Consider the following 12,215-nt stretch of genomic DNA (forward strand, 5'->3'; position numbering starts at 1 on the left):
CATTTTGATGTGACTGAACTTGAAATTGAATATTCAAGCTGCCTACGTACCCTTCCAAAGAAAGAGATCAAGTCAAAACGTAGTTCAAATGCATTTTTTTTTTTGATGATTTTGATGACGATTTTGCCGTACACAGTTTATGCTCTTGCGGGCCAGGAGCGTTGTGCCATGCAGTTTAGGCTCGTGCAGGCGAGGAGCCTTGTGTCTTGCAGTTTAGGCTCTTACAGACAGGAGCTTTGGTGTCGCCTTTTATGCTCGTGCAGACGAGGAGCTTTGGTTCGTGCAGTTTAGGCTCGTGCGAACAAAGAGCATTCTGTCCTACAGTTTAGGCTCGTGCGGACAAGGAGCTTTGGTTCGTCAAGCTATCTGAGAGAGTCGTTCCTCGCAATCTTCATAGCAAGGAGCCTTGACTGAGTAGTTGAAGAAGTCTTCTGGGAAGATGTCACGCATCGTGATGGGGACGGATGATCTTCGTGTCAAAGTTTCATTATCTCCAACACTTTCACATTGTTCTGGAGGTGAACAAGAGCTACTTTGCCCCCTTTCCCATTGGTGAACTTGTGGAGAAGACATATGCTTCTTGTGCAGTTTCTTTGGAGTGACATAAGTCCATCCTTCAACTTCACTCGGCTTGACTGGCATGTTTTTGGAACATGCCCCCAGCGATTGAGGTGAAGATTTTGGGTTGACAGAGCCGGAAGTGACGTCTTCTTCCAGGATTTCGTCTTCTTTGTCTTCTTGGGCCTTCTCTTCAATGCAGTCCTCTTGGGTTTGTTGCCGTGAAGATTGGCCGGTGTAGATGATGGTGCGCCTCCTTACCTTCAGTGGTCCTTTTGTGTCGACTTTCAAAGTTGCTTGGCGCTTCATCCTTGAAGGAATCGAGCTTCGAATATCGCCTTTTTCTACCAGCCTGTCGAGCTTTTCTTCCTTTGACGTTGTTTCCCTATTTCCAGAAAACTTCATGTTGTATTCAAGTCTTTCCAAAGCTGATTGACGAGGAGGAGAGCTAGCCGTGTTGCTTTGCTTATTAGGTTTTGACAACCTTTCAAAAATAGAGCTTCGGGAGATTGGCCTATTAAGCCTCTTAAAGACGGAGGTTCGGTTTTGACCACCAATGTGATCAAGGGCTGACGTTCTGGGTCTTGAACGATTCATCCTATCGAAGACTGGCGTTCGAGGGGTGGATTTAGGCTCCTCTTGATCTTGTTCAATGCTCACACTGATATGTTGAGTGCTAGCATTTTTCGCTTGGCTTGAAATCTTCACGGGTGCATTTGGTATGAAGCCAAGTCCAACTTTGTTGTTGTTAATTCCGTAACCATGCTTCTTCAACTTTTTTTGAGTCTCGGTGAGGTCACGTTCTTTATTGTTGACGGTGTTTGAAACCTTTTTTCCAGGATTCGAAGAAGAAGCGAAGTCGTACCCAGCTTTTGACATGAGTTTGTAGGCGTTCGGATCAAAACCTTCTTCAGTCCTCTTTGTTGGGAGAAAACTTGGTTCCGCTCTCTTTGGTAGAGCTTTTACGAAGCCTTGTGGTAATCTTGCAACCTTAGCGTTGCTTAGCTGTGTCAGAGGTAGAACTGCATTTGTCTTGAGCAACTTTACATTATCCATGTACCGTTGTGCATCAGCTTTGCTTGCTTCAGTTTCGAATGGGGATTGACCATTCTTTCTTCTTGACATCGGGATGTATCGGTAAACGGGTGTGTTTAGTACATTTGAGGGCGTCCTACTCCCTTTGGTTATTGCAGGTTTAGCAAGCTCATCATCGTTCTTGCTTGAAGATGACATGGCTTCTTCTTCTTGCTTCTTGGGCATGGCTTTCCACTCCTGCTTTTTAGGTGTTGCTTTACCCGTGGATTTGATCTCTTTTGGAAGAGCTTCGAGCACCATGTCTTCATCCATGTAGAACTTGGCGTCTGCGAAATGTGATTCGGCTTCGGTGAATGGTTTGGTGTCGCCATAGATCACCTTCACTCATTCTCGGTAGAATTTCAAGCATTGGTGAAGGGTGGACGGTACTACTCCATTTGCATGGATCCAAGGCCTTCCTAAGAGCAAGCCGTAGGAAGTTCTTGCATCAATCACGTGGAATATCGTGCTTGACTTGAGTTCACCAATAGTCATCTCTACTTGGATCATGCCCATTGCTTTTTGTCCTCCTTGATTAAAACCTTGAATTAGTAGACGACTTAAGGACAGTTCATCCGCCTTGATGCCGATTGTAGTCATTGTTGACTTTGGCATGATGTTTATGGCTGATCCACCATCCACAAGCATGCGGTTGACTTTGTGCTCCCTTACGTACCCAGAGACGAATAGAGGACGGTTGTGAGGCTTGGATCCTAGCAGCAAGTCTTCGTCGGTGAAATGGATTATGTCTTCGATGGCACAGCATGTGTCATATTCATGTGACCGAAGTTTGAAGCCTTCGTTCTTGCTTTCTTGCACTTCGTGGTCATTGGGACTTTCCAAGATCGCTGCTAATGCTATTCGCATCTTCTTTGGTAATCGCAGCGCTTCCTCAATGCTAAAGTGTGTTGGCAGACCTTCTTCGAGCGTGAGAACGTTTTCTCCCTCAGTGGTGATATCTTTGCCTTTTGAAGGTTCTTCTATTTCTACTTCGACCATGTGGCATGCAGCGATAATGCCCTGTTGGAAGAAGTCGTTCGGGAAGTACTCGTGCAATAAGATAGGAATGCGTGGCTTTTGCTCCGTAGGTTCCCCAGCATACATTGGCTTATCAACTTTTACGTTGCTTTTGGGCTTCCTACTGTTGCGGCGACGGTGCTTTCTCACTTGTTCCACCTTTTGTCTTATTGCTTGTGGTTTTGGTTTCCTTGTTTTTTTGTAGGTCACCAATGTCCATCCTTCTTCATCATCGGCATGTGCATCTTATTCGTTTGCCCCCGGTGATGGTTGCGCAGAAGGTATCGTGTAACTTGAGCATTGATAGGAATGGTCAAGTGCTACTCGGAGAGGCACGGGATCGAAAGTTCCAAATGCAATTGTAGTAGTATGTGTCGCGGCCGTGTCTTCGAGGTCGAGCTCGATTCGCCCTTGTTGTGCTAGTTTCATGATGAGCTATTTGAGGACGAAGCATTTACCCACAGGATGGCTCACGATTCGATGGTACTTGCAGTATTTAGGATCGTTTATGCGATTCATTTCTTCAGGCCGCTTGCATTCGGGTAGCTCAATTACCTTCTTTTCTAGCAAGTCGTCTAACATTGCATCCATGTCTGAGTCAGGAAAAGGGTATACCTTCTGCTCCAATTCCCTCAAGGTGCTTTTGTACCTTTCTTGGGTGCGAGGAGGCTCACTTTTCTTTATCTCATTTGCTTTGGTTTTAGAGGAGATCTTGATAGGCGCGGAGGCGGTCTTGACGGGCGCAGTGCTGACGGTGAACGCTTCCTTGGGGGGTTTCTTCCCAGTCTTGTCTACATTTGGGGAGAACACCTTATCCTTCTTGAAGTCGGTGATCGGCTCTTTCTTCCCGTGATGGGCAATACTTAGCTCCATGTCGTGGGCACGGGTGGCTAACTCTTCAAATGTCCGTGGTTTGATGCCTTGAAGGATATAGTGTAACCCCCATTGCATGCCTTGGACGCACATCTCAATTGAAGAGATCTCCGAGAGCCTGTCCTTGCAATCGAGGCTCAAATTGCGCCATCGGTTGATGTAGTCCACGACTGGCTCATCCCTCCATTGCTTCGTGCTTGTCAGCTCTAGCATGCTCACGGTGCGGCGGGTGCTGTAGAAGCGATTGAGGAATTCCCTTTCCAACTGTTCCCAGCTGTTGATGGATTCGGGCTCCAGGTCTGTGTACCACTCAAAGGCGTTTCCTTTTAACGAGCGCACAAACTGCTTGGCGAGGTAATCTTCTTCCGTCCCTGAATTGTTGCAGGTTTCGACGAAATGTGCGACATGTTGCTTCGGGTTTCCTTTTCCATCAAACTGCATGAACTTTGGTGGTTGATAACCCCTTGGCATCTTTAGGGCATCAATCTTCTTGGAGTAGGGCTTTGAGTAGAATGATGAGGTATGTGAGCTCCCCTCGTACTGCGTCTTGATGGTGCTGGTTATCATCTCTTGCAGTTGTTGGATAGAAAGAGATCCCATGAGTGCCTCTGCTTGGCCTGGCTCTGGCTTCACATCGGTTTTCTCCACCGGAGGCTCTTCATCCTCGTTGTTTTCCTTCTTTACTGAACCATCCCCTTGCTCGATTTTCACGTCGGGCTTTACATCTAGTTGATTGACTAGTGCGGCGATTTGCTGGTCTTTTTCTTCCACAATCCGTGTTAGCCTTGCGATTGTTTCATTCATATAAACCAGCTGCTCATCGACTGATGTTGCTCCAGCAGTCATGACTTGCATGGTTGAGTTGCCGCTTGAGTCAGCATCGGAAAGCATGAAACCAGAGTACTTCCTTGGGCTTTCCTTCCTTGGCGCCTTTAGCGAAGCCAGGGTGATCACAGGTTCATGCTTCAGGTGCTCTTGTTCCTTCGGCGGAGTTGATGCAGAGGTGGAAGATGCGGCAGAAAGAGCTCTTGCCTTGCTTCGAGTTATGATGCCCGAAGTGACACCGCCTACGGTGATAACGTTCTTGTTCCTTGCATTGGCCGCGAGAACAACTTGAGCCTTCTTTGATGCCATTTGTGCTTTTTGCGGATTCAAAGATAGAGATGAGAGGTAGAGATGGTCCCACTGGGCGTGCCAAATTTGTGAACACGGAAATTCCTGCGATGAACGAGACAAGAAACACGTGTACAAAATAATATTTGTATTGATGATTTAGGGGTTACAATCTCTTCTACAAATTTAGCCTCTGATTCTATCTTTGCAATGGGTGGATTTGATGTTGTTTGTCCAAAGGGCCGTCGGGGCTTGATCTTGACGAACGGATGAACGGATCTTCAAGGGTCGTTGGGCTTGAACTTGACGAACGGATCTTCAAGGGCCTTTGGGCTTGATCTTGAAGAATGGATGTGTGGATTTGTTGATGTTTGTTGATCCAAATGGGCCGTTGGGGCTTATCTTAGGATGAACGGATGATGAACGATGAACACTTTCTTCAAGGGCCGTCGGGGCTTGATCTTGAATCAGTGGAAGTTCTTCAAGGGCCGTTGGGGCTTGATCTTGAATGAGGATTTGACGAAGAACGAAGAGAGCTCTCTTGATCCTTCAGGATTTGCTTGGGAGCTTTTGAGTTTCAAAGCTTCAAGGTTGTGGTATGAAGTGAATTGGTTATGAATTGGTGTCCCCAAAATGAATGCCTTGGCCTCCTATTTATAGAATTCCAAAACTTGATTTTTTAGATTTAAATAATTAGATGAAATAAATCATTTATGCCAGGTGTTGACATGTGTCCTGTTTGATGACTTTTCCGATTTATTTTGATTTTTTCGTTTATTCACATGCTATGTGTAAAATTTATGTGACACATAAACATTGAAATTTTAATTTTTTGATCAACATTTATTTTACCGAAATTTCGATGTCTACAATTTAATTCCGTCACTATAGTAGAGATGGATGAATGTTTTGTTTGACAAAACATTGTTCTTTATTAATCAATGATTGGATTATAGTAATCTAATTGATTGTCTCTATAGTAGAGATACTATGGTGGTGTTAACTATTTAGAATATAATGATGCTTAAAACCCAAAAGGTTGCAAGGTAGTGACTAATCCCAACTAAAGTTGTGATACCTCTAAATCATAAATTACGAGTTGGTCATATATGGATGCTTTGGATCGTTAGATCCGGATCCAATACCTTCTTGTTAAAATTGTATAGAGTTGAAATGTTCGAATCTTTATTCTTTTGGAAAGAAGAAAGAATCACAAAGTTGTTGAGGTTAATTCACTTAGATGTTAGTGGCACTTGTCCACAACAAATACTACTCATGTTATATGACATTCACCGAAGATCACTCTCGGTTGGACTATAGTTTATTTTGAATAAACACAAATCCGAATACTTTGCAAAATGTTTCAAAGAATTCAAGTAATGTAAGTTGATGAGTAAGACGTCTAAAGTATTTACCTCCTTAGATTTGATCCAAGGAAAAGAAACACTTTAGATGAGTCTCCTTGGAAGATATCAAGGAAAGAAGCATCATAAGATAATAAATTTCTCCATTAAGGAGAAGAACGAACTCGAATAAGATTTAGTTCGTTAGATGTTATCTATTGCCCATATATAGGATATATACTTCTAAAACAATATGATTGTCAATTAGAAGATCTTCCAAATTTTTCATGACTCCATAAGATGTAGTTGGAAAGAAAGACAAATCTTAAGCATGTTAAGATTTGGGGTTGTGTGCTAATAAGCAATATTTGTTTGATAACAATCTTGTGGGATATCCTTAAATTAACTTTTGGATATCACTTCTATAAACCAACTAACAAATGTTGTTTGTTGGGTAGTTCATTGTAATCCTACACTAGGATTTGCCTAAGACAGAGCAAATGAACGAGGGATAGAACTCAAAGAATGGATTATTTGAGAAACAAGATAGTAATCAACAAATATAACAACCTAGTTCCTATACCAAAAGCTCCAAGGTAGTCGAGAAGGATTTATAAATCAGTTGAATGGTTTGAACTTTATGACTATGTCATAGAGTTGCATCTCTTAATTCAAAAGAAATAAGAATGAAAATCCTTATGACTACATTGAGTGTATATATGATATATACTCAAGGAAATGGTAAAGTACCATTTGACCCGAAATAATGAAACCTTCATAAGCTAATTGGTAGCTTAAGGTGACTACAATCAAAGAGAATGGTTGACTTTGAAGAAACCATCTTTGAGATAGTCTTGGTTTCAATTAATTCGAAGATAGCTAGCTACAACTAAATGGTGATTCAATGTTTGGACATAATATGGGTTTCCGAAACCATTATTAAGATAGTCTTAATAATATATGTCTAAAACTATGAATCACAAGACATGTAAGTTGTAGAGATCCATCCATCATGAATCTAACCAAGCTAGTGGGAGCTATAAGCATTTTATGAGAAAAGGATCAAAACGTTTGATTTCTCATAAAGATGTAAATGAATCTTTTGTTTACTAGGTTTACAAAAGGTTAGTGGGAGTTAATCATGTTCCTAAAATTTAAATATATATGATATATTAATTTTGGAAATGAAAAGAATATTTCTTCTTTAAAGTTATGACTTTGAAACATTATATGAAGATAGAATGTATATGGGAGATATAGTCTATATACATGGGATGGAAATCTATAATGATATATTTCATGATATAATTGGATTATATCAATCCCTAATAATAGACAATGGATGCTAGGAAGTTTCTCATATGATGATCAACTTCAATTAGAAGGACAACTCTAGTGAGACTAAGAAGTTGCTCTTCTCAAAGAGAACGTACTCTTTGACTCCCAAAGAAATAATGCGTAAATAGAATCCTTTATGCATACGCATAAAGGTGATTTATGTATTTCATATTGTATGAAAAACATTGATATGAGTTGTACCTAGAACGGTACAAGACGATATCAGTGCAAGCCCAGGATCAGAACCATGGCAACTGTCAAGTGAGTCCTTAAGTATTGAAGAAATACTAAAGGATAGATTCCTCAAATAATGAGGAAGAATTAGAGTAACGTAAAGGAAGCGTAAATGTATTAGATTATGAATCTAATCCATCATTGGATGTTTCTTTATTATGAATGAAGAGATAATCAGATATCTCTTTATTATGACTAAAGAGATATTTGGATGGAAACATTAAAAGTAATGACTTTAGTGTTTTCCATTATGAATGCAAAATATATTGCCATATAGAAGCTTACAACAATGTTGTTTGGATGGGAAAGTTCATTTATGAACTCTCTATTCGGTTCCAACCAGAAAGTGTATCTAGTGTACTGATACTATGACACTAATGGGGCGATAGCTCAAGCCAGGGAATCAAGGTCTCATCAAGGTCCGAACTCAAATGAGAGACTGAACCACATGATTGAGAATCATGTATAATGGTGACGTCGTTATTCTCAAGGTTGCTTCTATGGATAACATATAGATATCCATTGTCTAGGCCTACTATTTAGACATTTATGAAATGACTACAGAAGAGGTATCATCACTGATGACTAAGCTGATTGGCTCTAGTGCAAGTGGGAGATTGTTGGAAATGTGCCCTAAAACCAATCATATGATGATACTTTACGGACATTTCACATGTTAAACTAATCTAGTTTAATATCAAGGGCAAAGATTATTGTTTGAGCCGTCTCATATAAATGTTATATGCTTAAACGATAAGTCCAAAGGAATATGTGATTGGGAGAATGCGATCTAAAGAAGTTAGATTCATGAGACCATTCTTTCGTAGACACATCCTAAACGTTCCTGATCATAGGATTGCCAATTGGGCATTGACAGTCCGTTAAGATCAGTACGTGCTGTGTATTCTCTCAGAAAGAGTGACTAGTCTCGAGTCATTGGTGTGTGTGACATCAAGACAAGTACGTAGGTGCTCAATAGAGAATGAGTTCACTGAACACGATCAACGAAGAGTTCTCATATTCATATCACATGAGAACTCATGGTTGGGATAATGCAAAGTAGTCCTTTGACTTGAGGCATCACGTTTGTCTTGTGGTTAAGTACTTGATCTTTGATTATGTCAAAGTCACTCCATCAGGAGGGTGTCCATGACATCGTTGGGGTTAAGCGACTTAGCTATGGAGGCAAGTGAATGCGCAACAAGGGATCTCTAACCTTCAAACCGTTTGGGGGAGAATACTCTATGATATGATTAAGAATCTCTGGCCAGAGTATGAATGAGATTTAGAAAAGTCGTTCTAAATCACATTCAAGGTAATCATATAAGCACACGAATCACATTGGATAGTAGACATGAATAAACTATCAAACCAAACAATGTGGTCAAGAGTATTGTATTAGAGAAAGACCGTATTGCATTTGTAATCCTAAACTGAATAGGTTCTCTACCTCTTCTGATTAGCTTGGATAACCATGATATGCTGCTAGGTGTCACTCTTGGTTTGTGGAAGCCCTAAACGTGTATAAACACTAAAGGGAGAATTGAAAGTAAGTTTCAATTCACAATCGATTTTAAAGAGTTTTAATCGCCCACTGCCTCGCTAAAAGGAACCTAATGGATCGTACACCGTGTAAGGTGGAGATTGAAGAAACAATGGAGATGAGTAAGAATAATTAAATGGTTTAATTATTTATGGCAAGGATTAATTAATATGTTAATTAATTAAACGAATAAGTTCGTTAAAGACCTCGGGATAGTTTTGGACCTTAAGGCCCAATGGGCTTCGAACGTCAAGCCCATTGACTTAAGTTGTATGACAACTTAATTCACAAAGGCCCAAAAAGCCCAAACAAAACCCTATGGCCGGCCATTTAGAGGAGGGTAGTGAACTTGCTTTAATTACAAGTTTGCCACTCCAATGAATAAAGGTATAAATATGACTTTATAGCCAAAATTCATTTAGGGTTTTCTTTTAGGAAATTGGAGATAACACAATGCTCTCCTTTCTCTCTAAAGAGGCCGGCCCCCTTGGAGGGTGTATCTAGCAATCCCACTACTCCAAGGTCACTCATTTCTTCATCAATCTTACCTTGGTGTGGAGACTTAGAGGTTCTCAATTTTGGGAACTTGGAGAACCATATTCTTCCATCCAAATCCATGGATCTAAGAAGCAAGGAATGAAGGCCCTCTCTTTGGGTGATTAGCCTTTGCTTATTCAAAGAGGAATCTACAAAGGTATAAATCTCAACTCACTTTGTTTTGAGTTGACTCTTGGTTCACCAATCTACTAGGCTTTGAATTTCATGGGTAATGTTTTGTTTTTGAATGCATGCAAGCATGATTCCGCCTTTTAATTGTTAAATGCATGCTATAGATGTTATTCAAATGAACATGTTTTCATAAAATCATCCTTCAGACTGTTGTTAGTGTTGCCAATGGTAATGTTGCCCCCATTATCTGGTAAGGCGATGTCTCCCTCTCTAATACCCTTAATCTTGACTCTGTACTTATTGTCCCCTCTCTTGATTATAATTTATTATCTGTTGCTCAAATAATCGTCGTCCTACATTGCCTTGTGATTTTTTAGCCTTCCTTTTGTGTTTAAGGACACTTGGACTCCCAAGACGATTGGTTATGGTATTAGAAAGGGGAAGCTCTACTACTTGGAGTTGACATCAATCAGTACCCAAATGTTGACTCAAGCTCTTGCCGTGGAAGGATGTCAAGGGGGGAGGAATAAAGCTTCAGAGATTTGGTTGTGGCATCGTCAACTTAGACATGCTTCTTTCGGCTATTTACGGACGTTGTTTCCTAGCCTATTTGTTAAGCATGATGTTTCTAGCTTTAAATGTGGTGTTTGTGAACTAGCTAAAAGTCATCGTGCTTCGTTTTCATCCAGTTTGAATAAAAGTTCTGTTCCATTTATGATAATTCATTCTGATGTTTGGGGTCCATCTAAAACTGCTACATTTGGTGGTACTCATTGGTTCGTTACTTTTATTGATGACTGCACACGTATGACTTGGGTTTGTTTGATGAAATCCAAAAGTGAAGTTACTTCTTTATTTCAGCAATTTTCCAAATTGGTACAAGTACAATATAAGTCACAAATACAAGTTCTCATGAGTGATAATGGTGGCGAGTATGTTAGCTCTGAACTTCGTGCCTTTCTTGATCATGGGATTATTCATCAAACTACATGTCCATATACTCCTCAACAAAATGGGGTTGCCGAACGCAAGAATCATCATCTTCTGGAGGTTGTTCGTGCTTCTTTACTCTAGGTGCATCTCTCGTTATTCTATTGGGGAGAAGCTCTCACCTCAGCTGTGTATCTCATTAATCACATTCCATCCTGATCGGTTGATTTTCAGACACCCCTTCAAGCACTTTCTTCACATGTTGATGCTCCTGCAGTCCCTAATCTTCCACCTCATGTGTTTGGTTGTGTGGCCTTCGTTCATCTTCATAAACAACAACAAAGTAAGCTTGAACCTTAGGCCTTAAGATGTGTGTTTATGGGGTATGCATTAAGGCAGAAAGGATATCGTTGTTATCACCCTCTAACGAATAAATTGTTTGTCACTATGGATGTTGCGTTTCATGAGAATGATATGTACTTTGCCAATCCCGAGTCTTCACTTCAGGGGGAGAATCAGAAAGAAGTTCAAACTCTTGATTATACTATTCCAGATATAGATAGAGTGAATGATTTGGATTTAAGTGGTGATGTCTTGGAAATAAGTGGAGATCATTCACACGAAAACAATGATGTGAATGAATTGGAATTAAGTGGTAATGTCTTGGAGACAAGTGGTGATCATTCACATGGAAACAATGTTGAAAACCTTGAAAGGGACGAGTCAACATTGCCAGATAACTCACTGCATGATAGTTTATTGCCAGTTTTTTCACCACAAGACTGCCCTATGTTGCCTGTTACCTCACAGTCAATCTTGAGTCCTAATAACCATAATCAATCGTCTTCAATCTCGGATACACCACCACCATGTCGTCTCCCCGATCACGTCAACCGAGGTATTCCTAAACTTACTTATAAAGCCGACCCTAAATGTAAAACCAAGTATCCGGTGAGTAAGCCCAACCCTGAGTCTAATGTGTTATACCCATTAAGTAATTATGTTTACCAGTCACCTGTCAGAATCAAATAAGTCGTTTGTGCTCAATTATCTACTGTATATATTCCTAACATTATGCATAAGGCTTTAGCTGATCCACGTTGGCAAGCAGCAATGAATGAAGAGTTGAAGTCTTTGAAGAAGACTGCTACCTAGGAAATCACATATTTGCCAATTGTCAAGAAACCTGTGGTATGCAAATTGGTCTATACTGTGAAATACAAAGCAGATGGGACGGTGGATCATTTCAAGGCCAGATTGGTGGCAAAATGATACACTAAAAAAGATGGAATCGACTACACAGATACATTTTCACCTGTAGCCAAGATCAACACAGTTCGTGTTTTGTTGTCCTTGGCTGCAAATCTTAATTGGCCCTTACAACAATTCGATGTGAAGAACGCCTTCTTACATAGAGACTTGACAAAAGAGATTTATATGGATCTTCCACCGGGATGTAATGCTCAAATTAAATACAAAAGAAAAGTGTGCAGGTTGAAGAAATCCTTATATGGTTTAAAGCA

This window comes from Malus domestica, chromosome 03 (assembly GCF_042453785.1).
Source record: "Malus domestica chromosome 03, GDT2T_hap1".
Lineage (NCBI taxonomy): Eukaryota > Viridiplantae > Streptophyta > Magnoliopsida > Rosales > Rosaceae > Malus > Malus domestica.